Source organism: Diorhabda carinulata, chromosome 2 (genome assembly GCF_026250575.1).
Source record: "Diorhabda carinulata isolate Delta chromosome 2, icDioCari1.1, whole genome shotgun sequence".
NCBI lineage: Eukaryota > Metazoa > Arthropoda > Insecta > Coleoptera > Chrysomelidae > Diorhabda > Diorhabda carinulata.
The window spans coordinates 31,301,334-31,329,187 of record NC_079461.1 but is presented as its reverse complement, the minus strand read 5'-3'; the positions used below and the strand labels follow the sequence as shown (position 1 = coordinate 31,329,187).

Genomic DNA, 27,854 nt, shown 5'->3' with positions numbered 1-27,854 from the left:
CCTCAAAGGTGACAAGAAGTGATTTGTTTTCTCAGAAGTTCCAAATATTTATTTTCTTTTAAATTTGAGTAGTTGAGAAGAAAAAAGAAAACTGAGGTCTGCTGCCATTTTCCAACACAATTTAACCGAAATTTACGTACTTGATATTTTTTTTCAGCAACTAGTTCCTGTTTGCACTTTAAAGCAATTGTTTCTTTCAAAATATGTCTCACACATGTACTCTTTTTTTAATAATGGAAGATTTCGATTCTAATGAATATGTGTAAAAGGATTTCATTAATTTTTTCAAGGTATAAAAAAATAATATTATGTATTGGAACTTTTAAGTTATTTTATACAAATTTTGATAAGTATTTTTTTGTATTTTATAAAAATATAACTTGAAAAATAGCAAATATATCAGCTAATACAAATCGTAGGTTGTCATCTGACTGGGCAGTAGGTGGTGAAAGCCACAATTTTAATCTGAAATTAATGGCACAGATTACTTTTTTGATCTAACATATAAACCTCAATTTGAAAAAAATATGATTAGTAGTTCAAATTACAATATGATTGGTTCAAAACTTTCCGTGCTAGAGTGTACACCGTTTCGAAAAAACTTGTTTCACGAAAAACACGTTTAAAAAAATGACAGGAAAAGTTATTGTAAAGTAGTATTGGAATTGAAACAACTTAGCAATTGATATCAGCTATTGCACTAAATTGCAAATCTTCTTCGGCTTCATAGGCTTCATTTTCGGTTTCCATCTTTTCTTTTTTTCGGGCTTCTCTACTGTCCAATGAGCTGCGTCGATTTTGTCGGGCTACGCGTAGATAATCGGATTGTTGTGCATGACTGGAACTCTGTTACCAGCTATGAGATCTAACTATTATCATTCCGGAATAAACTATCACACATTGGAAGAATTATCTAATTGATACAACAGACACCATAAATTCGGATGTGAATTAATACTAAAAGATGGTTTGTTACAAGGAAACTAATGCTTCTAGTAATTTCTATGCGAATAAAATAAAAGAACATCTACTTATGTTCCTTTCTCCACGCAAAAATACATACCAGGTAGTATATGAATGACTACCTACTCGACCCTACTTGACCGATCCGTTCTGCAAGTCACGTTCTCAGACGCTGTACCGAAGGGTACTTACTAAAGCCCTTATAACTTTTAAACGAGAAAGAATTTTGGCTTGAAATTTTAAATCAATATTTTTTAATAGTTTTTCAAGTGATTTCAGATAAAAAATAAAAATTTTTCAAGTCTCTTTACGTATTTGGTACGTTGTTTGATATTCAAATTATTATGTTCACTTTTAAACTACAGGTTACACTTGAAATTATGATTATTTAGCAAAATGATTATTTGAATTTTCATATTTTGGGCTATTTTTATCTTAGTGTAGTCAAAAAAACAAGTTTTATTTCTTGAATAATAATTTTAATTTTAATTTAATAGAAAGCATCAGTTGCATCTTGTTCCTTTAATAAATCTCTGTCAACGTTATTCCTCTCCATGAATCTAACTAAATCTTCGTATAAAAGATTTTCTTGAATAAATATTTGATGAGAATAGTTGAAATAATTGTTGTTGTTGAAATAACGTGTGAGCTACATCATTTTTAACTTTACTCAATAAAATCTTCAAATCTTGAAATGAAGAGATGGATTCTTTTTTTTTCAATCTTTCTAATTCTCTTTGAAATCAAAATGTGCCTTTGACAATTATATATAGCTTTGTATATTTTCTCACGCCACAATGTTGTATTTCCAAATTGAAAAAAGATGGTTTTATAGACCCTTCACGATATCCAAAAAGGAAGTTAAACGTGTAGTAATATAACACCCGTTTTATGATCCTAGTAGAAACAAACTATAAAAATAGTGAATGTCTGTGTTTATTACTTAGCACAATGTTTAATTATTTGTAGCAACTTTTCCTTACATTGTAGAATGTAACTGTTTTTATATGTAGTTCAAAAACTTGTTAAAATTTCGCTATACCATAAAAGTTTGAGATATTGTATAGAATATTATACATTAATTGGTAAACGTACAGCTTTTATGAAAAGAAATGTGTATAAGCTTTTGGAAAACAGAATATTTTCCCATCCAAATGGTAAATGACGATCGTCATACCCATACAAAATGCCCAAGACCTAAAATAGTATCGCTCACTAACGCATTGTTACGAACAAGCTCTCGAAATAGGTCCTTAGGCTGGCCATACATATATACAGTATTTCTTCTAAATAATTTCTAGGAAAGTCTATTTACTTATTTCATTTGTTTCATTTTGTTGTAGAACTTTATAAAATTCTATTTGTGGTAAATAAATAAGTTTGTGTAGCGGAGTAAGTTAGATTTAAACAAATAGTCGTAGTGAGAAGAACGCAGAAATCATTTAAGTGATATTTATAAGTAAATTATTATAAGTTAAGTGTATCGTATAGTGTGTAAATAGATAAAGAACATAAGAGACAGTGTTTATTAATTCACTCCACAAATAGAAATACGTGTAGTGTAAATAAATACGAAAAACGTTACAGTATTGATAAAAATAATGGAAAAATCACTCGGTTCAGACACATAATCAAAAAATCAACTTCAAAAACTGTCTAAATTTACTGGAATTTTCAATTGAGACGTTAAAATGCATATAATTTTTTGGAAAACAAAGCAAATGTCGACATCAGACATCAGAAGTACTCATCACTCAAAGATAGACAACGGTTCTATAACATATACTACACTAAACTAATTGAAAACCATTCAAAATCCAACACTAAGAATATAAATGAGAGCATTTCGTTCAAGCCCAAGAAAAAGCTTGCAATGCAAATTCCCCGGGGAAATTCTAAAATTCTGAAGAAAATATCTTGCTGCTTTATATCATTATCCATCATCACAAACCAACAGAATCCAATTTACACTAACGTCAAATTCTCAAATCATTTCTCTCTATGTCGAATTGTCTGTCACTTTACTATGCAAATTTGATAAATTAGAAACTCCTAATATTCAGCTGCACCTGAAACCACTGTTGGCGAAGGCACAGCAGTGAATGTAGAAAAAAAGAAAAGTGTTATTGGTGACTTATACGATACTTCGCAAGCACTCATTCACATAAAAATAAAAAAATATTCCAAGAGGCTTCGAACTAACAGACTCTCTAAACTCGATCTATATAATTGAACAATTTCTTCCCACATACCTAAAGCATTCCAAATTCAATCCAAAGTCGAATTATCTCAGTTGCAACATGTGAATAACATGTGGAAATATTTGGAATGGGTTCATTCTCCTACTGCTCTGTAAGGAAACGAAAAAGCTAGCCACAAAGACTAATACTTTGTTGGGAAATTGTGGCAAAATGGATAGCATTCGTCTGAATCATAACTACGCGCCATGAAAACTGATCGTAGTCAAGATCACTCCAAACTAGACTAATTAGGATATGATCAATTTTATTCATAGTAATTTCATTTTTAACAGCGGATCCCCAAATTGTGATTTGTGCAAGACTCACTGCAAACATTTAATAAGCGACAGTACAAAATTTCAGCATGCAAGTCAAGAAAATAATGTAGAAGGAGTGTTTGGCAAAAATTGTACGATCCAGAATCTTTTTAAATACGCTGGAATTTCTGGAACCGTTGGTGATATTCATACCGATCACACTATTTACACTACCATTACACCAAAACTCACAATTACACTGTCCGACGCGCGTTTCAACTAAAGGTTTTCAGTCCCTGAAGACGTTAACTTAATTATTATTGTGAGTGTTGGTGTAGTGGTAATGTGAACAGTGTATTAAGTAGATAAATGACATCAACATACTAACTAGAATATTGTTCCTAATAACACCAAATATAGAATAAATTCAAGTGCTCAAAATAAACTTCACATGTTCCGTTGCATACATACATAGAAACATGTCAAGCTAATCAGGATAATCACACGAATTTATGAAATTACTGTATTGTCATAGGTCCTCGACAAGTGTGTGAAATTTCAAATAAATCAGACATTTCGGAGTCCTCAAAAATCGATTTCAAACAACGAACGTAAATATTTACGTATTTATTCGAAAGTTTTGTTTGATATTAGATAATTGTTTGAAAAATAATACATAATCGATAAATGTTTTTTGTTATTGTGCGATAGATATCTAGAATAACTAATGTTTCCAGTGAATTTGTGGAAAATGGAAATATTGGTCATTAGTCATTTCAAATTAAAACGGAATTCATCGTATATTATGTGAAAATGAGAACATCAGAAGGCTGCCTGCAAGATGGATGCCGCATTACATCACCCTCTAGCAAAAACAATGCGATGAAGATGTTCGAATTGGGAGTTTGACAAAGTTTCACATGAAGAAGCAGAATTTTTACATTCAACATTCAAAACACTTTCATCTGCAGCTAAGCTCTTTAGAAAGTTAGTGAGATATTTATGCGTATCTCAAAAAACTATCATGTTTCATCAACCAGTACCCACTAAAAATTCTGCAGGGAAAATTGTGCAGAGATGAAAGAAAATTATTTTGGAAAATGAATATATGAAAATTTAATATATCCGCGCCATATATATATATATATAGATCATCCCTCAACATAGTTTTTCAGCTTTGAAGTTCCAGAAAAAGAAAAATAATTTATACACCATAGTCGCATGTCTAACCTAACCTAACCTAACCTAACCTAACTTACTCGAATCTAACCACTAAATTTAACTAAGAATATTGATGGAATATCAATCAATAAACAGCAATACACATAAAAATTCATAGAATTTTATCTATTTCATGGTCAAAAACGAATAAAAATACAAATATTGATAGATTTACTACCGATAGGCGTATGTAAACAAACTAGACTAGACTAAATACATGATGTCATCATTGGGTAATCAATACATGCGAAGCTAAACTATGATGTTATTTTCCTTTTTCTGGAACTTCAAAGTTAAAAATTTATGTTAAGGGATGATTTTCGCGCCCTACATATATATATATATATCAAATTTTTTAGCATAATTTTATTTAATTACCAAAAAAGTTCATATTTTGTTAGGTCTGGTACTTCTGGGGCCTCGCACATATACTAAAGCTTTGTCCATGTAACGTATATCATGAGTCCAGTAAATCAATCGAAAAAATTCCTGATGAAATTAATTGAAATTCGAAGCTCATGTCAACACACCGGTACGACCTGGCGAAGAACTCAATTTGGCTAGCTTAAAATGAAAAGACGGGATGAGTACTTGGCGTGGAAAATAAATGGCAGATAAGAAGAATGTCATTGATAGCCATTCGCAATGATGTGTTCCGTCACAGAATATTATTATGTTCGTGAATTCTAAATTTCCTCCAAACCTGATCGTAAACCAGAAATCAGAATCTGCAAACTGCTAGCTGTAATTCTGTTGTTAGTTTAACCGTAAACTATTAATGTCTGGGAATTACTAGGATTTTACAAAGAGAAAAATAGATGCTGCATATTTATTTTCAAAGAAAATAGTAATAGATTATATCATGGAAACAAAATTATATGGAATTCGAAGTTTATCAAAGAGAAACAAGCTCAGTAACAGTGGGTGGGAAATCTAGGTAGGAGAAGCTTTTATCACCGTATTATAATGAAGAAATCGTCGATGACTAGTAAAAATATGAAATAACTGTGATGCTCTGTTGAGTTATCGATAGGGGGTATAGCAAAATAAACTGGATAGTACTATAACTAGAAAAAATATTGTTATAGTTAGTTTAATCATTTTATTCTTAATTTGATTACAAGTTGTTATAATTTAGTATCCAAGGAATCGAAAAATCTTTATTTATTCAAAATAAAATCATTACGTTAATTTTGGGAGTGCTACCATTTGCATGATTTAGATAATTTAACGGCAAAACTTGAATCTCCTTTAAATCTTCTCGTTCTAATTTACTTAAGCCCTTTTTCCGTTTTTCATGGAGTTTCCAACGTTAGAAGGATTTCAGATGTGACAACTTAATTTGAGACTTCACCGGGAAGCGTTCATTTCGTAACGCCACTTTTACAACTTTCACGCTATGCTTTATACACTTTATGAATAAGATAAAACAACGTATAACCATTTTAGACCAAGAAACCCCAATTTTAATTTCCAAAGGAGATAAATACAAGTGAATTATAATATTATTATTTCGAATTAGCTAAATTATCGAAAAGGGTTGTCTGAAAGGTTCCCAACAAAAAAATTAGACATTTTTTTTCTATAATCAGTTTCGTAGGCGCGAAAACGTCTGCGTCTGATGAAACCCTTTCTCCTACAAATGAAAATTCAAGGTTAGGATACCGAAACAGTCTCTGATAGTTAGATCTGGTAAATACGGTGGGAGGTTAATCAGTCAGTGAGAGAGTTTACGTTGTCCTGATGGAGAAGCACTTTCTTTTTCTTCAAATGCAGTCTCCTTTTCCATTATTGTTTCATCTTTTTGAAGATGAACACAATCTAATATTCCAAAAAACGGTCGTCATAACTTCTCCGATCGATGCAGTCCTCTTTGGGAGGTTCCTGCTTTGCAGTCCACTGTCTTGACTGATTTGTAGTTTCAAGAATGTAGTGATTTTATCTATAGTTATGAATCGAACCAAAAAATCCGACTCATTTTATTTAAACTGCGTCAATGAGTTGTGCGAAAGTGATAGAAAACGTTGTTTTCATTGAGAGAAAATTCACATCAGAAAACTATCTATAAGTCTATCTATAAATTGCAAAACTCAAATTATTAATTGATGATTAATAATGACATCACTTGAAACCGAAGTGTTTAAGCTGAAGAACTTTAATAAATGTTACAAAAGGAAACTGGTATGAAGTTTATTATTTAATCAAATAAAAAATATGAATGTATTTCACCATTGTGGAATGGAAATCATCGTTACCAGAATCATAATACTGGTCGCTAATAAGACCTTCAACGTCTTCTTCCATAAAATAAATATCATTAGTAAAAATTAGTGAAGAATGCAACCGAAACTTCAACAGTAGAAGCCACATTAAGTAGACATGTCTCGGATGTTGCAGTAAATTTGGTACTTCGATATTTAGCTAAACATATTTAAAAATTTCATACAGCTTCGAGCATATTGTTATAAAACATGGTTTTGGTGTTGGCTCCCGTATTATAAGTCAGTTTCACAAAATAAATACTATACCACCCAAAAAATGTGTCCTTTTGGATTGTAAATGAAATTTCTAAGCAAAAATTAGCACTGTAAATAACGATACTATACTGCAAAGTATAGAGAAAATAGTATTAATTGTGTTAAAAATATTATTATTCATTCAGGCGAATTTCCATGAATAAAACTCATATTTTTTTTCAACTTGTTTCATCGTGAAATTCAGAGTGATGCTTTTTTATTTGCAACAGCATATTTTCAAACTTTGACGCTGTGTTTTGAACACTTTACGAACAACCACAAACAATACATCGCAACTGATGTAGTTTAGAACAAAAGAACATGGATGAATTCCTCCAAATTGGACATTAACGTGATGGCAACGAAAACCGCAATTACAATTTTAAAAATCATATATTTTTCGAGTGAATTATATTATCATATTAACAAGAAATCAATGGTTTTCATTTTATAATTTTATTTTCATAGAGAATTTTTATATCCAAAATACGGAGAAATGTATAGATACAAATTAGCGGCGGTTTCCCACCTCCAAATATGAGTTCTATTGCAAAAAAATAACTTAATTTCTTATAATCATTTTTATACTTTTTTTTATATGAAAGACAATCAATTATTTTGTAAATAAGAAATAAGGTTCGCTTTCCAACGACACTCGTGATATATTCGTTTACTGCGCATCAGAATGCTTGATTCTTGCACATGAAATCAGTGTAGTATATTGTTATACTTTTATGAAAATTTGCTTATTGTACTTTGAACATTATTTCACTCCGCGATTATAAATACATACACTTTGGTGTTTGATTTGCTACACTCCCACTACGTAAACGTTCATAAGCTATTTGGTACTGTTATAATACTTGAAAATTACTCACGTTAATAATTTGAGGATTGCGGTGTGTTAAAAGCTTTTCTCTTTTGACAAAATTATCAAATTCAAAACTTTCAAATATCAATATCCAAATTGATATATGACAAAAACGTACAGTTTATTGATTCTGGTTGCTATTCAAATTGTTAAATTGTTGTAAATTTTTATTGGTTAGATAATAAGTTGAATTTTATAGTTTAGGTAAGGTTGATTACTGATGGCGTTAAATTTTTCATAGAAATTGATTTTTCAAAATCTAAGAGTTTTCTTATTAATACATCAATGATTTTAAGTAATATATATTTTTTTACATTATAATTTATTTATTTATATATTAATTAGATTATATTTACGCAATAGTGAAAATTACAGCTAATTTTTAGAAAGTAATAACATCAACTTTCCTTAACATTTTTGTACTTATGTGATCACTGTTCATTTTTTTTCTGGACATGTCAAATGCGCATGTTTTGTTCAGAATAAGTTCTGAACATAAATCCTCCACGAACGATTTAACATCTAAAAGTATAAGTTGAATTCAAAACTAGCTAGGAAAATGAAAAGTATATAATTAACTGGCCAAAGATTTATTCTTGATATTTGTAAGTATGAAGTCAACTACAACGTTTTTATGATACAATCACATAGAACACCACATAGGTGCGAGTTAAATATCACAAAAATACCAAATAGGATGAATGCTTATTGGATTGGATTGGAAATCCTTACCCAACTTCGAGAATACATTTGATGTATTCAGAACACGTCGGACTTAGAGATCTGTGATCCACGAACACAGGATTTCAAATCCTAAACATGTTTCTTTAGCTTCGCGAGCGTACAATTTCGAATTGCTCATGAATATGATAACAGAACATGTTCGGGATATCTACCGAGAACAAAGCTATTATCAGCATCTTTTAATAAATCAATTGTACTAAGATTTTCTTTTGTATCAATGGGTTTAAGCGTAGTCTTAGCTCTGTCCACATTTATAGGCGCACCTTCAATCATTTAGAAGCAGCTTGTCAAATTTTCTATGGACTTGCATTTGCTTCTTTGATAAACACACTTTCAATCCAAAAAAATCTCTTACTGCTTATCCTCCAGCACAGCAGCACAGATATAATTAATGATGTTTCTTTTATTATCTAGCAACGCTCTTTTGATGATAATTCAATGCGACTTATGGAGAGAATATCCCAGAATGATTAGACAGTAATTGAGAATCTGTAATAACTAAAGCTATTGAATATATTCTTATACATTGTGATTGGTTGTTGTTACCCTCGTAAAATTCGCTAACGAGCTCTTTTATTCTGTTCGATATTCTTTGTCCTCGAACTCGATGCTCGATGCTATTTGTATAAATTTTGAAAGCTTTGGTGATATTTTTTAAAGCAAGAAGAATCATTTTCAACGCTTTAACGATATCCTGATAAAAATATACAGGATGGTGGAATAAAATCTGAAACCGTCGTCTGACGTCGTCTTATTACGAACCTGAGTTTTTAGTTCAGTGTGAAATGTTTGGTTTCCAAAGCTAGATAAATGAGTAATTAATGAAAATTGACCATTCGAAATAATGGTTATCGATTCACTGCCTTTAGTGAAAACAGCCTCTAGTTCTTATTCATTTCTATTTTTATAGAATAAAAAAGTATATCTTGTAGATTGTAGATTGTTTTGAATTTATAGCCACTCTACACCTGTACGAGTCCTAGAGCTGGCTATAAAAAACAGGGTCGATAAGGTGCGCGCCATTCCAGCTTGTAAACTGGCGGCCCCAACTTAGTACATCACCAAACGCCACTTCTTAAGGTCAGCATAGGTCGGATATGAAAATGCTAGCCGGTTTTCCCGAACGAAAAAATTGGCTGAAAAACCTCATAACGGGCGCGCGTGAAAGCTTTTGTAACGTGGGGTTTAAGCCTCAAATAAGAGCGGTGTAATAGAGCAAGAAGTTTTGCTTAATGGAAAATTAGTTTTGATGTATTCATTCAAAATATTTGTTTGAGCTACCCGCTTAAAAAAAATTATCAGGATTCGATGAAAACTCACTGAAATATTATCATTTTTATCGCGCGCTTGATTTTATAGCGCCTACTCATTTCCACCTACTCGAGCCGCCGCCAGCAACGCAAAAAACGAGCTTCTAATTTTTTTTAATTCCTCTACTGCACCAATTATCAATTGAGTTTGATCAAATTTTTCTTAAAACTTCTGGGTATAGTTATAGTTTTTGATAAAGTTGCTCAGTATTGACTAACAGCTGGTGGTGCCCCAAGAATCTGCACTTCTTACGAGGGTTTTCCGGCTTGCAAAACTCTATTACACGGCTCTTATTTGAGGTTTAAACCCCACGTTACAAAAGGTTTCACGCGCGCCCGTTATGAGGTTGGCATTTTCATATCCGACCTGTGCTGACCTTAAGAAGTGGCGTTTGGTGATGTACTAAGTTGGGGCCGCCATTTTACTAGCTGGAATGGCGCGCACCTAATCGACCCTGTTTTTTGTAGCCAGCTCCCCGTTTATACCTTGAAGATATTTCGTAGAAGACTCGACATCTTATTGTTCTTATTTCAAAATACATAGATTCCTCTCAAGAGGCTATTTTTTGGGAGCACCTATGTCTCACTTCTCTAGGTGCTAATATTACTTCTTGAAGGTACTTAAGGCTTTTAGCATTCGCAGAGTAGATGCTCTGCTTGCAAGCAGATCCTGCAGTTGTCGCTCTCTGCCATGCCAATCGTCTTTGGCGGTGCAGTGACCTCTCAAAAGACAGACCACCAGTTTTATATCGTTTCTGGTTATCACGAGAAGACTTCTTGGTTGATATGATTATGAATCTTTTGGATTGTGTTAAACCTGCAGTGTTTCTCCAGCAGATCTTCATCTGATTCTCAAGCTAATGGCTCAGTTCTTTATTTATATGGCATCTCGTGAGTGTGGCCTCACGAGATCTTCACGAGCCTCACGTAGGTATCTTATCCAAGGTATAGAGGCGATGTCTCTTTTTTAGAGGCTTTAGAGGCTGTTTACTTCCTCATTTCCTGGTACACCTTGGTAGCCTGGAAGCCACATTAGAGTTACTTTGTTTTTGATTGTTTTAGACATTTTTTGCATCTCCACACTAGTTTAGATGTGCACTCAATAGTTTTCAAGGCCACTTGGCTATCTGTGAGAATGCTGATGTACTTTTTAGATAGATTCCCATCCACTTCTAAGCACATTTGTTTATTGCTAGCAACTATACTTGAAATAATGTTGCTAGAGGTATGTAGAGCATGTATTTTGGTCCCGAAATTTCCAGTCTAGCTCCTTGCGATAGCTTCGAATCGTCTGTGTACTATGGAGATACATATCAAGGTTGCGGAAGATTTTTATTGACCCATAGGGACTAGAGGCCAGACATTTTCAGTGGCATAGAGAGATTTTAGATACGGGTCATTCTGAAATCAACAAATTCTATTTCAACGGCAGCCTGATCTCCACCAAAATGTTTTACTATACAAGCTGAAAAATCTTCTGCATCGATCTCTACAAAGGGAGAATTGACAAATTGTGCCACAATCAATATGCTTTTAAAATCTTGAAATTGTTGTCTTAAGTCTGAAAGAGTTTCCACGTATTCTTGCTTATTGCTGGGGTGCTCGTATTCAAACTAAGCTATGAAATTAGCTGTTATTTTTTGTTAATTTGGTTTACCTTTTTTATTAAACCTTTTTTGATGATTTTTTATCAATAATGAGAGATTATTTTGGTAATTCAGATCCTGTTATTACTTTATTAATCGAAAATGTACACTTCCAAAATCATTAATGTCATATTACTTATAAGAAATGAGCTATTTCTTTGTGGGGTTAGTTTAGATTTATTTCATTTCAGAATATAATTAAAATATTTTCATGAACGTTATAAATTTTCGCATTTATTCATTATTTAATTACATTGTTTTAACATAAAAATATTGTGAAATAATAACCCTTAAACCTTTTAAAACAGCAATTACGCTGTCTAATGTTATGGCTTATGAATGGTTTTTATGTTATTGTAAACAGTCTACTGAAAAGTACTAATTTCGAGTTTTACTGTTTTTCACTAGAGCCAGTGAATTTTTCAACCACTTTTAAATTGGAAATATAACTGCAAATAGCAAATATCAATGTGTAAAACTATGTACCTTCCAATCTATAGTAATAAGATATGTTTGAGTATTATGAAATCAAATATGAATAAATGGAACTCAATCTCTTTTTAAAGAATTTTCTTTGGACTATTTCTGAAAACTTGGTCATCCTGTACACAACGATAAGTGATTACAGAAATAAATCAAAAACGTGACTATAGTCTTCTCCAATGTATATACATTTGACTTTATCTCTACGGTTTCCATAATATTTTAATTGGATTTCGTAAAGAAGTTAACAAAATACACTTATACAAATACCGTGAAGTGAAGTTCATCGAAATTTCTCCTCAAACATTGGTTATATTTGAAAATTTACTGTTTTAATTTAATTCCGTACACATTTTCTGCAATATTCGAAAAGCTAATTCACAAATTTATCTAGGGCAAGAAGAGCAGTTGTCATATTGTTGTAATCCATTCATTTCTGCAATTAGAATCCTGTAGCGCAAATTAACGATTTGAAGTTTAATTCCGATTCAGTAGTCCATTCATTAAATACTTCTACTCCTGATATGTTGTAAATTATCTTCAGTTGTGTTAATGTGTTAAAAAAATAAGGAGCATTTTTATTGAAAAAAAGTACCGTCCATGGTTAGCAACCAATTTAATCCAAACTGAAAGCATTTTCTTTCAACTGCTTCATTGTGGCCTTCTCAATGTCAGGCATTGTGCTTCTTTCAACACATTCTCTATTTTCGAGAAGAATCAAGAAGTGACACGGTGTTGTTTTCTGATGGAAAACCGAGTTTTTCCTACATTTCAATTGAATGACCATGAATTGATATGAGCATTCGGTTTATGAGCTTTTTGGGACGAGGTGAGCGTCTGATTTTCTGTCATGAATCAGTAATATTTAGGACATTTATATTTGAAGATCCAAAATATAACGCAAACTCTACTGCACGAATTTCCTTATTTCTTTTCATTAAACTATAGGTTTGTTATTATTTGTTTGCACAAAAGTACATAAAAGAATTGAATTTGAACAATAATCGATTCCAAAGTTTGCAGATGCCTAACAACACTTTTTTTTTTAAAACGAAAATTCTGTGCTGCATGGGATTAATTAATCTTTGCTATAAATCTGGTGCAAGCAATTCCTTTATATATGTTTATTTATTCAAATATAAATGTTGTTGTCGAAGGGATATTTTCGAAGTACCTTTTTCATCTTGTGCCTCAACTTTTCCATTGATGATCAAGACTATTAGAAAGTAAAATAGTACCTTGCATCTAATTAAGGGATAAATATTTGTGATATCCAGTTGAAATTTGGAATTTTTGTCTAAATATTCGTATAATCCCATCGTGATTCAAATGCCAAAAGGTTCAAATATTTTATTTGCAGTTATAGCTCATTCAATAAAACGTTTTTTTCTCTTTAGATTTCATGCTGTCTTTAACCATGACCGATAAGGAAAATTTTACTTGTATTCTGAAGCAGTCGGAATGGAACACCTCATTGTATTTCAGAGGTGAAATAAACTACAACTTATATAATCTTTTGATCATTTTCATCGATTTTTTTTGTTATACCACCAACATATTCTCAACTTCAAGCAAAAATATCTAATTATTTTGATATATTCGATCCATTATTCATAGTTTTTATTATTACGACGTTTTTGTAGGTTAAAATCCCAGTTTGCAGATCTTTTCTTTTATATGAAGATCTCTAAATTCGTCTTTCAAACAGAATTACTTTATAATTTGATTCAATATAATAAATATAAAGTTTGATTTCAATAATAGAAAATTCTACGTGGATAACTCTGCTTTGTTTTTATCTTAGCCGATAGATACTTTCCAAGGGTAATAGAGAACTCGCATCGCTAATCAAAATTACATTACTAAACTGTTTTCATTGTTTCCAAGCTACTGTTATGGGTCTAAACCTCCAAAAATAAAATGTAATGTAATAAGTAACAATTATGGTTGAGTGGTGTTTCAGAAGAAGTGGAAAAAACTCACACAAGTGACATACGAAAATATGAAGATATTTTTGTTACCCGTAATACGCAAAGACAAAATATATATATATATATATATATATATATATATATATATATATATATATATATATATATATATATATATATATAATATAAAGTGTCTAATTTTAGATTGTATTTGTGTACTGTATCGGCAAAAAATCCAAAGCACAATAATACTTTTAGTCGCCACTTCGACTAAGGTACTTTCGCAAGGCTGAAACTTTTTCTATATGTTATTTACTATATTTGAAATAGAAAAATCAACTTCTGACAGGGTTAGCGCGGTTGCAACAATATCCACAGTTTTTTGCATATTGCAAATTTTTTATTTAAAAAAAATCTATCTTCACAAATCTGGCTTTTTATAGTATATTTTTAATCAGACAATTTTGAGTATAAAAAAAATTGCCAGACGATTTGCTCGGTTGCAAGTAATTTATATGGTCAAAGCAGACAACGTCAATGAAGCCCGATACTTCAAGCTCATCTCAACACACAATGGTAATTAAAGCAGCAACTTTTACGAACTCAATAAATACAACGTACAGGGTCCTTCACGACGAGTTGAATCGATATGTATATGGGAAAGTACTGCGACTAGTGTTCTGGAAATTTGCTTGCATGGGTTTTCCGAAATGCTCGTTTCAGCTAAAATAATTTCAGTTTGCTGTAACTTCCGGTTATATTGGAAGTGCACCCAAACTTCGTTTGCCTGAAGACCACTATATTTTAATTCAAATCAACTTCTGACAGGGTTAGCGCGGTTGCAACAATATCCACAGTTTTTTGCATATTGCAAATTTTTTATTTAAAAAAAATGTTGCTTCGCAAATCTGGCTTCCGAGTATATTTTTAATTAGACAATTTGGAGTAAAAAAAAATTGCCAGATAATTTGCTCGGTTGCAAGTATCTGTAAAATGGATCGGAAGTTTCTACGACGGCTGGTACAATCTTCCAAATCTAATTCCTAAAGAAAATAACTATTTTGTAAAGTTAGACATTTTTAATAAAATACCATGATACAGGAAATTTCATATATATTTTTCTTCAATTACAAAAGCTTAATTGTTTAATTACAATACTTGAGAAACATTATTTTCCAATAATTAATCATTCCTCTTCCTCTTCATCAGAAATAATCTCGACCCTCGAAATTACATCGTCGTCTTCTACATTTTCTTCGCTCTCTTGAACAGAAATTATTATAAATACGTGAAATTGAACATAAATGTTTATATACTAATTAATTGGATTCTAACAAAACGTCATGTATAGATGATAGTACAATATTTCCATCTTGCCATTGAAAACTTTTCTTCCACTATTAGCCATCCATAATCGTCTGGTTTGAATGTTGTAGGACATTTCAGATGGGCATTGCGCCATATACAGAGACCAATTATACCGGAAGAGAACACAAACTTCGTTATTTTAAATACGCAAAATTTCAATATAACTTTATATGAGGTATATGCACTAAAAAAATTATATTTCTATGATAAAGTGAAGCAGGTCTAATATTTTTCGAATTTGGACAAATAACACTTACAGCTTTCAAAATCTGTGAAAACCTTGACAAAAATTTATATAGGGTGTTCAGAAAATGGTGCCGAATTTCGCTATCTAAAAATTTCGAAAACTTAATTTTTTTCAAATGGCAACCCCCATTTTTCTCTTTACCATTGGATTCTATGCTTTCAATTAAGGGACTTGAAAAAATTTAAATCTTAATTGGTTGTCTGGAGCGACCAAAATAAAGCTGACATATCAACAAACAAACAAACAATGAAAACAGCTTGACGTTTAAGCGTTGCAAAAGTGTCCTGTTTAGGATTTATTAATGAAATTCGGCACCATTTTCTGAACACCCTATACAAATTTTTTTCAAGGTTCTCACAGATTTTGAAAGCTGTATTATTTGTTCAAATCCCAAAACTATTAGACCTAACGCACTTAAACTTAGAAATATAATTTTTTCAGTGGAGAGCTGCATGTGTAAAAAAATTTGGATAATGTCAAATAATTAAAATATAGTGGTCTTCAGGTAAACGAAGTTTGGGTGCACTTCCGGTATAACCGGAAGTTACAGCAAACTGAAATTATTTTAGCTGAAACGAGCATTTCGGAAAACCCATGCAAGCAAATTTCCAGAACACTAGTCGCAGTACTTTCCCATATACATATCGATTCAACTCGTCGTGAAGGACCCTGTACGTTGTATTTATTGAGTTCGTAAAAGTTGCTGCTTTAATTACCATTGTGTGTTGAGATGAACTTGAAGTATCGGGCTTCATTGACGTTGTCTGCTTTGACCATATAAATTACTTGCAACCGAGCAAATCGTCTGGCAATTTTTTTTATACTCAAAATTGTCTGATTAAAAATATACTATAAAAAGCCAGATTTGTGAAGATAGATTTTTTTTAAATAAAAAATTTGCAATTTGCAACCGCGCTAATCCTGCCAGAAGTTGATTTGTCTACTTTAATTATATTAAATAACGTATAGAAAGAGTTTTAGCCTTGTGAAAGTACCTTAGTCGAAGTGGCGACCAGCTCTCCGGCTATTTTTCAACTGAATATTTAGTAATTTATTTCACCTTATTGATAACTCACCTTATTGTGAACTATTCTTGAAACTTCTCAATGCTCTTTCTAAGAAAGAACTTAAAACCCTTCTATGTTCCAATTCACGAAATTACTTCGACTGGAACAGAATTTCTCATATGATGATGAAAGTGTGGAGAAACCAATTGCAAAAATTGCTGGTCATTTTTCTCATTTCTCCGACGATTGGCAGGACCTGAAGGAAAAATAAAACCGTGTTGATTACAGGTGTTCGAATTGCTAGAATTAGAAAAAAAATTAAAGATGTAGAGAGTTGAGTAGTATAAGGATTCAGTAATCACGACATTTTCTTTGAAAATGAATAATCAAATTTTTGATGCAAGAGTTAGCCTTTATAAATACGAGGATATATTGAAAAATTCTTAGCCGACTATAGAACCAAACAAAATTTCAATGTCAAAATATTTTATTGCTCAACATATTCTCCTCTCAATTGGATACATTTATTACAGCGAACCTGCAACGTCTTCTTGCTCTGCAAATCAAACCTTCACAGCTTTAATTATCTATTATATATTATATTAATATAATCTTCCTCCTCATTGGAAGAAAATTTACGACCTTTTAAACTTTTTTCAGTTGAGTAGAGAAATGATAGTCGGACGGAGCCAAATCTGGTGAATAAGGTGAATAATATTGAGGTATATATCTCTCTCATTTGCCAAAATATTTCTAAGGTATTTTCCTGTTGTAATCATTTTAGACCATCAGACACTAAGATGATTCTCATGTCTTTTAACAAGCAGGGACAAGTTTCAACTCGATTTGTTTTGTCAGTCTACTACTAGAGGCTCTTTCTTCTGATCGTCTTCAAGTCTATCGTGACACATTGATATCAAGCAAGACGGTAAAAGTTTGGTTGGTTAAAAAAGGTGCAAATTAAACTCACTATACGCTAGAACCAGTTTTAGTTGATAAAGTTCAAAGGTCGATTGCTAATTTGAATATGAAATGGGTCTGCTTAGGACGTGTGAAACTAAAGAGACATAGAAAATAGCCCAAAAGCTTTCTTTTTCATAATGACACCGTGTCACGCAACATTTCGCTATTGAATCGCGAGTTTTGTTCTCTACATTGCTACTACATTCGCCTTGAGAAAGCCATGACACAACAGGGAAAGCATTTCTAAGGATTTACGATTATGATAGATGTAACCCGACCCAATGGGAATACTTTCATCCTCATAATTATCATTTAGCTGATTTAAGTCCTCTGCTGGACATAAACCTCTTGGAATTGAATCCATTGGTGTAGGTTCGGTGCGGCATTCATCCAATTTGATAGCGTTTTCCTAATATCGTTGAACCATCTCGTTGTTGGATTTTCCCTACTACGGTGTGCATCTTGACGAGTTCACAGCTTCAAAGTCTTTTTTGTAATTGACTAAATTGCATCAGTGATACCTATCATTTGGGTATTCGAAACTTTCTTGAGACCAAGGCTCAGTATCGATCTTCTTATTTAAGCTCTGTATTGATATTTTTTTCTTCTTAGACCTACTGAGTTATACTACTCAATTATACGTTTTATTTCACAGGTCTGGTTGTCTATCGTGATGCGGATTTCATGTCCCAAAGATGCTTACTTCATAAAGATACCATGTAAGTATTTTACCGAAGATCAACTCAGTTTTTTCTCTTTGTTTTTTTTTTGTTTGTTGTTGGGAAAAAATTTGATAGTTAGAATGCAAATTGTAGTCTTCAATTAACAAGAAATTAGTAACATTGGTTTTTTATCTTTTACACAAAGAACTTTATATTTTTCCTATTTTTACTAAGCTAATATTTGCCTTTTTAGTTCACTGATTAAATTCAAGACATTAAATTTCTAAGTAAATAGAAATGTCGCTTCGTATTCTAAACAAGATACGATTTTTATTCTGTAGTCTGTATTTATACAGAAACAGGAATATCCTTTTACGAGTTTACCCCATCTTCTGCTAGCCATTAATTACATTTCCATAATTCAGTTAATATGCAGATGAAGCTATGATGCTTTTTTCTTTTAAATATGCTTATAGTCATCTGACCAATATTACAGTGAGGTACCCGATGAAAATCTCTAATACGTTAACCTAGAAAAAGTTTACTCTCATAACCAAGATTTTGTGTCTGAAAATAATTGTTGTGGTTTCAAAATAATTGATATCATTTTATTTTATCATGAATTGGAAAGTCGTGTTATTAACATTATTTATAACTCAAGAAGGGTTGAATCAATTTGGATGAAAATTGGTGGGGAAGTAGCTTGAAACCCATAGAGTATTTTTCATCCCGTTTCTATGGTTGAGTATGATTGAAAATTTGACAATTGACAAGTTTTGAAATTGATCGGTTGATGTGTTTATATGATCCGATATATATTCAAGTGAATTTCAGAGATTACACGGTCTCTGTGAACGATAACTTGACTCTCGAACTTCGTATCAAATAGTGTAGTTGTGATTGTTGGTGTAGTAAATGGTGTGTTCAATATGCTCACTTTAGGTCCAGAAATTCCTAATAATGAAATTTTGCTCGTGAGGTTTCGCCAACATGAGAGTAGTTCGCTAGCTGTCAAACTGATCCCAGTTCCTGAAGATGCCATCCTCTCCTGTTGGCGAAACGTCAAGAGCAAGCTTTCATAGATTAAATCGATTTAAATATCAAAACAATTGCGTTAAAAAATTAACAATTGTGGATTTTTCATAACTGTTTGTATATGAATTTTTTTCTCAAATATATGGTTTTAATAATTTTTTTGTAACATCAATAGTCAAAATAATATTCATAAGATGATTAACATAAACATTCTCAGAATAATTATTAATTATACAGTTGGGTGGGACGAACTTTATATTAATTTTAAATAAGGGTGTTTAACACCATTTTTTTGTTCTCAATAATACAAGAGGAAATTCAATTAACCAATAAAACCCATAAGAGAGAGCAGAAATATAAAAATTTTCTCGGAAATCTCATATCCGTCGACATAATTTACATATTTCCACTATTAGCGAAATCATTTGGAACGTATCAAGTTTTCTGATGTCGAAATTAAAATTGAAGCTTGATGCTTCTCTGTACATCGAGTCTATGATAACCAGTTTCAGCTATACGTTGATATAGAAACATTTTATTACTTTTTTTATGAACGTATAAAGTCAATGTGAATGCTGTTTGGCTTTAAATTTTTCACGGTATTAGGGTTTATATTACAAAAACGATCTAAAGGATACAATACACTCATAGGTATAGCCATACAAATTGGAACGATGAATCAAACATAATAATAAATTGAATCGAAATTGATGTTTCGAAGTAAAAACAAAACATTTTGTACATATTTGAATTTTCATAGTCGTAAGAAAAAAAATTATTTATATAATAAATATATATAAATGAATTTCTGTTCGTTTGTCTCACTAAAACTAGACAACGGCTAGACCGATTTGGTTAATTTTGGTCTTGAATTATTTGTGAAAGTCCAGAAAACGTTTAAAAGGTGAATAAATATGAAAATGCTCGGAATTAAATAAAAGCAATAACTTTGTTTTTCCTTGATATTTTGACACAAACTAAATTTCTGAACGTAACCATGATATTTGACATTTGACAACCAACTATATGTCGATTGATGAATCTTAAGTTTTGTCACAAATTAAATTTCTGAACGCCACCATAATATTTGACATTTGACATTTGACAACCAACTATATGTCGATTGATGAATCTTAAGTTTTGTCACAAATTGAATTTCTGAACGCCACCATAATATTTGACATTTGACAAACAACTAATATGTCGATCTATCCTCTGTGTCGATCGGTATCTCAGATAAAGAGTGCATCCTTCTATCTTTGTTTGTTTGTTTGATTACCGCTATATGCGCGAGACCTTTCTTTACTTGGGTGATCCTTTGTGATGTGACATTTCAAGTTATGTGTGCTTTTTTGTTGACATGAGAGTATTTTGGCAACAAGATGAAACTGCAAAAACATCATTGAGGCCACAATCATAAAGGGAAAATCAAAGGAGAGGATGTCTGCGTAAACCGATTATTCCAACGGATTTACCATTCGATTTAAAACGTTTATAATTTCCGGTACGTCTAGCCTTTGCGATGACCATAAATAAATCGCAAGGCCAGTCGTTGGAAGTTTGCGGAAGAGTTGGAGTTTCACTGTTTCGCGCATGGACAAACAAAACAATGAAAATAGTTTATCAGAAAGCTTTACATTTATTAACAGACTGTATCATAACTGTGTGTGTCTATCAATATCAAATTGAAACCTCATAAATAGCCATATTTATGGGAAAATTCTGTTTTGTAAGTAAGTAATATCATGTGTAATTAACCGAGAATAATAATAAAACTTAATTCATATGCATTTTTTATTTGGTTTATTAAAAATAATAATAATGAAAAAGGATTCCTTTTGTTTAAGTTTATTTTATACAACAGTTTTGGTCTTACATTTATCGATTGAGGCTGTACGTAGTCTGCCGGGCTAGCTAGTTCTTAATTAAAATGTAAAACCAAAAATTAATAAAAGAAAAGAATTATCCATGTCAAGTGAATACCTCAAAATGTAATGTATTAGCTACATAATTTGCAAAGATTGGACAACTTGATGATGATCTGCATTAAATGAAAACTTATTCTGTAGCTATTTTAAATTTGAAATGTAAAATCGACATTCAAAATATAGAAGTAAATTTTTCACCCAGTTATATGGGAATCACAATTACTTTTTTCATACTAATACACTTTTGCAACTTATATTTATTTTATTGCTACAGAAAATCATATAGAAATATTTGTTCAACTATTTTTTAACACGTAAAATTACTGAAACTACATTGTTCAATAAATGGGCATGCTGGGCCATAATACAACGTATTCAGTCTCATATTTTCGTCTTTAACTTCGTTAAAAAGGTCCTAAAACGAAGAATTTTATTTGTGTGGTTCCCTCCTTCTATAGAGAATCGGCTCAAATTACGGTTATAGAGAGAAGCTTCAAGTATCTATAAAATTAAGTAATATAGAACGCGTTATCTCCCACTGGGAAAAAACTACGTGTGCTTATTTGAGTATCCAATAATGCTTTTTTCTCCATGAAATCTTTTGCTATTATTGGTATTGTTAAACAATTGATGATTGATAAATAAAGGACTTTTCGGAAACTAGAACCTGTGAGACGTGTATTGTTTTAATTATTTTACATTATTGAGAACTCCATTTTAAGAAACAAATAATTTATCATCAATATTCTAATTGTATAAGGTGAATGATATTTTTTTTCCTTTATCTCTTTCATATGGTTGGTTTGTACGTCACTGTAACTACGTGAATTCGCCAAATGTATATCTGGCCCGGTCTCTCGAGTTTCTGCTCTCATTTCTTTCTTTCGGCACTTCCTCAACCATTGTTTCCGGTACATTTGACGTGTTTCCGAGCCATATTCTTGTTCGAAACTCCTTATCGCGGCCAACTACGATTATCCCTATATTCCTTCTGTTTGATCTTATTTCATCCAAGGCTATGTTGATGTATCTGAAACGTTTTTCGCTTGACAAGATACTTTATTCTTTTTATCGTTTTCATCGGTTATTGCCTAACTACCGCATTGGAATCTTATTCTTGACGGTACCCTTATGATTGAGGCACAATTATTCAAAAATATCATTAGTTTTCTGTTTGTGACAATGAAAAGTTGAGTAAGGATGATGTCACCTCCAACTATTCAAAAATATAAATATAAAAATAAAGTGAAAAATTCGGTATATTAAGTAAAACTACGACGGCTTAAGTCAATACAATACAGAATTAATTTTATAGTACGTAATAAGATAATAAACATATTTTGATTATATTGCAGATTTGCAGGTGTATCTTGATAACAGCGTGGACATAATTCCTTCCGTCTGTAAATTTTAAAAAAACACAGTAGTTTTTCGACATTTTCTTTTCTTCTGTACGATTTTTTTCATCTTTTTATTAGCAATTTATCTATTTTGATGCATTAGTAGACCAGATTGTAGCGACATTTTTTCTTAAATTTGTATTATTTTTCTCACAAGACGATTTTCAACTCTTTTTTCATCCTACTGACTGCGCCACTTTTATATTTCTTATTAGAAACTACGTTTTAAGAAACAATTTAATTCGATTTATCGAGTATAGCTACTACGGTTGAAGTCAAGCAAAAGAATGAAATCATAAAATACAAAATTAATTTTATAGTACAATAATAAGCATATTCTGATTATACAGCAGATTTGCAGGTGTTTCTTGATAACTCTAATGATCATAAAGTATATTGTAAAATGTAAAAGAAAGCTGGTCTTGTAGAAACTATCACTTCCTAATAATTAAAATAAAATTAAACTTCCCAAATAGATACTAACGTAAAAAGTTTAATATATCTAAAAATGTTTTGTTATATCGGAAAAAAATATTCTTTCAAAGTTATTGTATGCATCAATCCCTCACACTGCTATTATTATCTCCATTTACTCTTCAAAATTTTTCTCAAAAATTACAATCATTTTTTAAAAATTTCAATCATAGTATAAACGATAATGTCCACGATCTTGTCCACGGCATGGACCATGAGGCCAGTCCTGTTCGGTTATAATGGAAGTCTAAAATTTGGCGAATACGCCGGTTCATTTGATGTTTGTTTTTACATATATTTTTATCATAGCAGCGTCTTTAATAATATTTCATCAATTTTTTCTTTAATTTACTTATTTTCATTCAGAGAAATGTTTGCCAAATTTCGAGTCAATTTGGGAAAGCCTGATTAGACGATTCCTGCCGTACATTAAAATTATTTTTATTGGAAAAATTTGATGAATATGTAATTACAGTCATTCAACATGACAATTCATTTTAGTTTATTATTTACTCATAATTCTGTATTAGTTATGTGACGTATTCTAGCATGCAGTAACATGTATTTGACAGATATCAAAGGAAAAATAAATTAATTTTTTCACCACTTCTTTCACGGAAACGTGATTAAATTTTATCTAAAAAAGACAGTTTCTCCAGTGTTTTACTTTTTCTTTTTTTGTATCGCATATAGTGAAAAAATCGTCCATATACATGTACTAAGGAAAAATACTTCATTGGTGGAAAAATTTAGTATAAATAGAAAGTTCCTAGGTTACCTTCAGCTTCTGAAGGAACGCCCATCAGACAGTGTAATTGTGGGTGTTGGTGTAGTGGGAGTGTAAACAGTGTGTTCAGTGTGAATATCACAAACGATTCCAGAAATTCTTGATTGGTTAAGGGCGCTTGAGAGTTTCTTGATAATCTGACATGGATTTGCGTCCATTTCTAACCATAATGTTATTAGTATAAGCGATATAAATCAAAAAGATCAAATTACCGGGTTGGAACCCCATCGAAACAATTATCTTTGGTGTAAACGAACGATTGATGTATTTAGATAAACATCGATAATATTTTTAGTTTGCATGGGAAATTCAACAAAAATTGCAAAATGGTGTAATTATTTAGAAGTGAATAGCCACAATAAACTCAAAATACTAAATATCTAAACAGAACTTAAAAGTACTCAATAGTGCGACCAATAAAAATCAACTATCGACATTACTATCCGGACCCCGTATATTAGTCGTACTTCGTATAATTAATAGGAAAAAAATTCATACAAGTTAGATGAAGAAAAATCTAGATTATTCTTAAAATTAAGACGTAAAAAGATCATATTTCGTAAACATGTATCAGCATTTATTTTAATATAAAATAGGATTGCTGTAAACACTTAATAATAAATTGTAGTTAATTCGCTTGTGAAATTAATTCTGTTCATTCAACTTCATAAAAATATTGTAATTTTTTGTTTAATAAATTTTTAAAAACATATTTCTGTACATCGAAAATATAACTTACATATACGTATATTTACGATTTACATGGATATGAATTGAAATGAATCAATTACAAATGAAAACTGGCAGTTACCAGTTACAACCGGTTACGGCCGTACCAAGGGATTAATAACAGAGATTGTTATGAACCCTGACAGATGCGCATCTGAGTGAATGATGGAGTAATAAACAAATTGAATAAACTTTCATAATTAGTAAACTTTGTTAATGGAATGCTTTGTCAGTTGTGGAGAAACGTTATTTCCGAGGGTTATTTTGATGAGGTTTGTGTTTAACAAATACTTAATTAACGTATATTTGACTTTTAAATGTTGCAATGCCTTACCAAATAATTACGTAGTTGTGAGATATCGTTAAAAATTTTAAGGATCGTTTAAAGTACGTACAGAAGTTTCAACTTTATTGAAACATTATCTGAAGTTATTTTTCGTTTGATTTTGTCGAAACTTATTCCATATATTCGTGGTAAATCAATGTTTCTCATAAATTTTCACTTCTATTAGTTCATGTTTATCTATCAATCAATCAAGACCAAATAGTCAAGCTGTTGAATAAATTATTCTTCAAATCGAACAGCTGAAGACATTCATCGCAATATTTTTTGTTTGGTTCATATTTATTATGTTCATTTCATGTTATTTTTCGTGAAATCGATGTTTCTAATGTTTTATAGGTAACAGTTTGTTAGCAACTCCAGAAGTCAATTTTGATCCTGAAGCAGGTAAATTACCTATCAGATGATTGCTGCGAATCTTAGCCAAAAATCAAAGTTTCTAAACATCGCGCTCTATTTTCAGTGGAAATTTAAAACTCAACCTACAAAAACCTCTAATTTTATGACTTCAGTTTCGTTAATTTTCTTAGAATACATGTTTATATTTCAATTTTTTCTTTATTTAAAGACTTTTTCTTTAATCGTATAATGAATTGATTTATCAAATAATGTATTGTTTTTTCAACAATGTGATTCAAAATTCATTAAAATCTATGTTAAAACCCTCTTCAGTTTACTTTAATTCTTCATATATATCGTCACTTTATGAAACAGTTTCTCTTCATTTTATTTATTCGGAAAGAGGCAATAAGATGATTTGTTACAAGTTTCCGGGGCCTATTCGACCATTAAAAACATATCAAAAAAGAATTCTTTTATGTCTAGTGTCGATCGAACGAAAGTGGCATTATCTTCAGGAATTAATTTGAAAAAAAGAAAGAAAAACAAGTGAACGTGATCACAATCGGAGTGAGCTTTTACTCAACTGCATATAGGTCAGGCGTCAAGGCATAAATTGAGCAAAGCTCAGCAAAAAAGAGAAATATACAGACAGTTAAACATCCAAAGAAAAAGTAGAATCATTTATTTTGAAATCTAATTACGAGGCGTTAATGAATTTGTTTCAATAATTATTCAACTTCGTTAAGAAGACTTTGCTGGCTATAAAATTCTTCATTCAATAATGAGGTTAATAATTTGAGTTCTGAGTACCAGGAACGTATCTTATGTGACTGAGACTTTTCTGGTAAATATTAAAAAACGATAAGTATGAGGTGTGATGAATAAAATATAACTATTGAAAATAAACTAAGAAAGATATGAAATTTCAATGACGGAAAATATTTTGGTAAGCTTCTTTCGAAATTATTTTCAGTTCTCGTTTCGTGGTCTTCTTGATATCACCAATTATGTTGAATTATTTCTTTTAAGAATATTGTTTACTTACAGAAAATGCAGAAACTGCATGGGACTAAATCTGATCAGTTCGTTATGACGAAGAAAGAAGAAAAACATTTAAATTCCCCTTCTAAAATTCTTGGCTGAAAATAGCCCTTCTTGAAAATACCTATGGTTTTATAATCGTAGAAAATGATTATAACCATGATGCTTGATGAGTTTTTTATTGATAATTTTCAACTTTTGTCTTTGAGTGGACAAATTTAACATTTTTAGAGCTCATTTGGTACTAGTTTCAACTAAAAACAAAACTTAATGTTGATAAATATTTGAAGTAAATTTGTTATAGTAGCAGATTGATAAGACTGACAACATTTTAAAACTAGTCACCGCTTGTCTCAACAGAAATTGATACACTTTATCTTTTTATCATAATTTATATCGTAAAAATAATTTTCATTGTTGAATTCAAGGAGAAAATTGAATGCATGTATTTGAATTCGGGCTTAAAAAAACCTCCTACGACTTTGTCCAATGATTACCACACTTTCCAGTTATCACATTACCTATCGTTCAGATTCTGTCTTCCTCTCTTCCTGTTCTCCTGCGGAATCTATTTCATTATTTTTTTGGAAATCTTTCTTCGCCCATCCTCTACACGTAGCAAATCAACTGCTTCTCCTCAATTTATTCTATAATCGCTTTATTGTTTCGTTCTGACCCGATCTAACCTTGAGATTTTATTTATTCTTCTGAGGCGCTCAGTTCGTGGCTTCTATCTTTTTCCTTAGCTGTTTTTTATTCTCCACATTTTCGATCCATATATCAAGGTACCTAATCATTGTTTATTTATTCTTAGTTTTCGTTTTTTTTACTATTTCGGTATTCCACAGTATTGCATTTAGTAATTCAGTAAGATTTAGTTTTATCGTTCTTATTTTGTTTATTCTACATTTTATCTTTGTATCATCTCTTTCTTTTTTGTCAAAAATAATTCCTAGATATTTAAATCTCTCACAACTCGCTATGACTTCATATTTTTATATAAGTTCTGGATGGCCTTTGTGCGGGTATGATTAATGATGGTATTCTTAAGAGCCTCTAATAATTTTGATACCTATTGGTATGGAAAAAGTCCGTTTCCAATAACTACTGTCCGATTGCTTCAGTCCCAGCCATTACCAAGGTCATATGGGAAGTCGTTAACCACCAAATCTTGAGATATTTGTTAACATCATCAGCCATTATCAATATAACTTTCGTAAACATAGATCAATATAGGTCAGGAGGTTCCCATCCTGGCCTTTATGGGGATTTCAGAGCAATCGCACTTGACATACCGAAGGTTTTTGACTGAGTTGGGCATGACAACTCTCTAAATAAATTGAGAT

General features: G+C 31.3%; 1 protein-coding gene across 1 annotated transcript in view; it reads right to left on the bottom strand.

Annotated features, from left to right (window-relative positions):
- The window catches only part of LOC130903714 (slit homolog 3 protein-like), a 169,435-nt gene that overhangs the window by 30,169 nt on the left and 111,412 nt on the right, over positions 1-27,854 (bottom strand). The window contains exon 2 of the mRNA XM_057815953.1: positions 16,874-17,060. The gene's annotated coding sequence lies outside the window, so the exon portion shown is untranslated. The remainder of the gene's footprint in view (positions 1-16,873; positions 17,061-27,854) is intronic.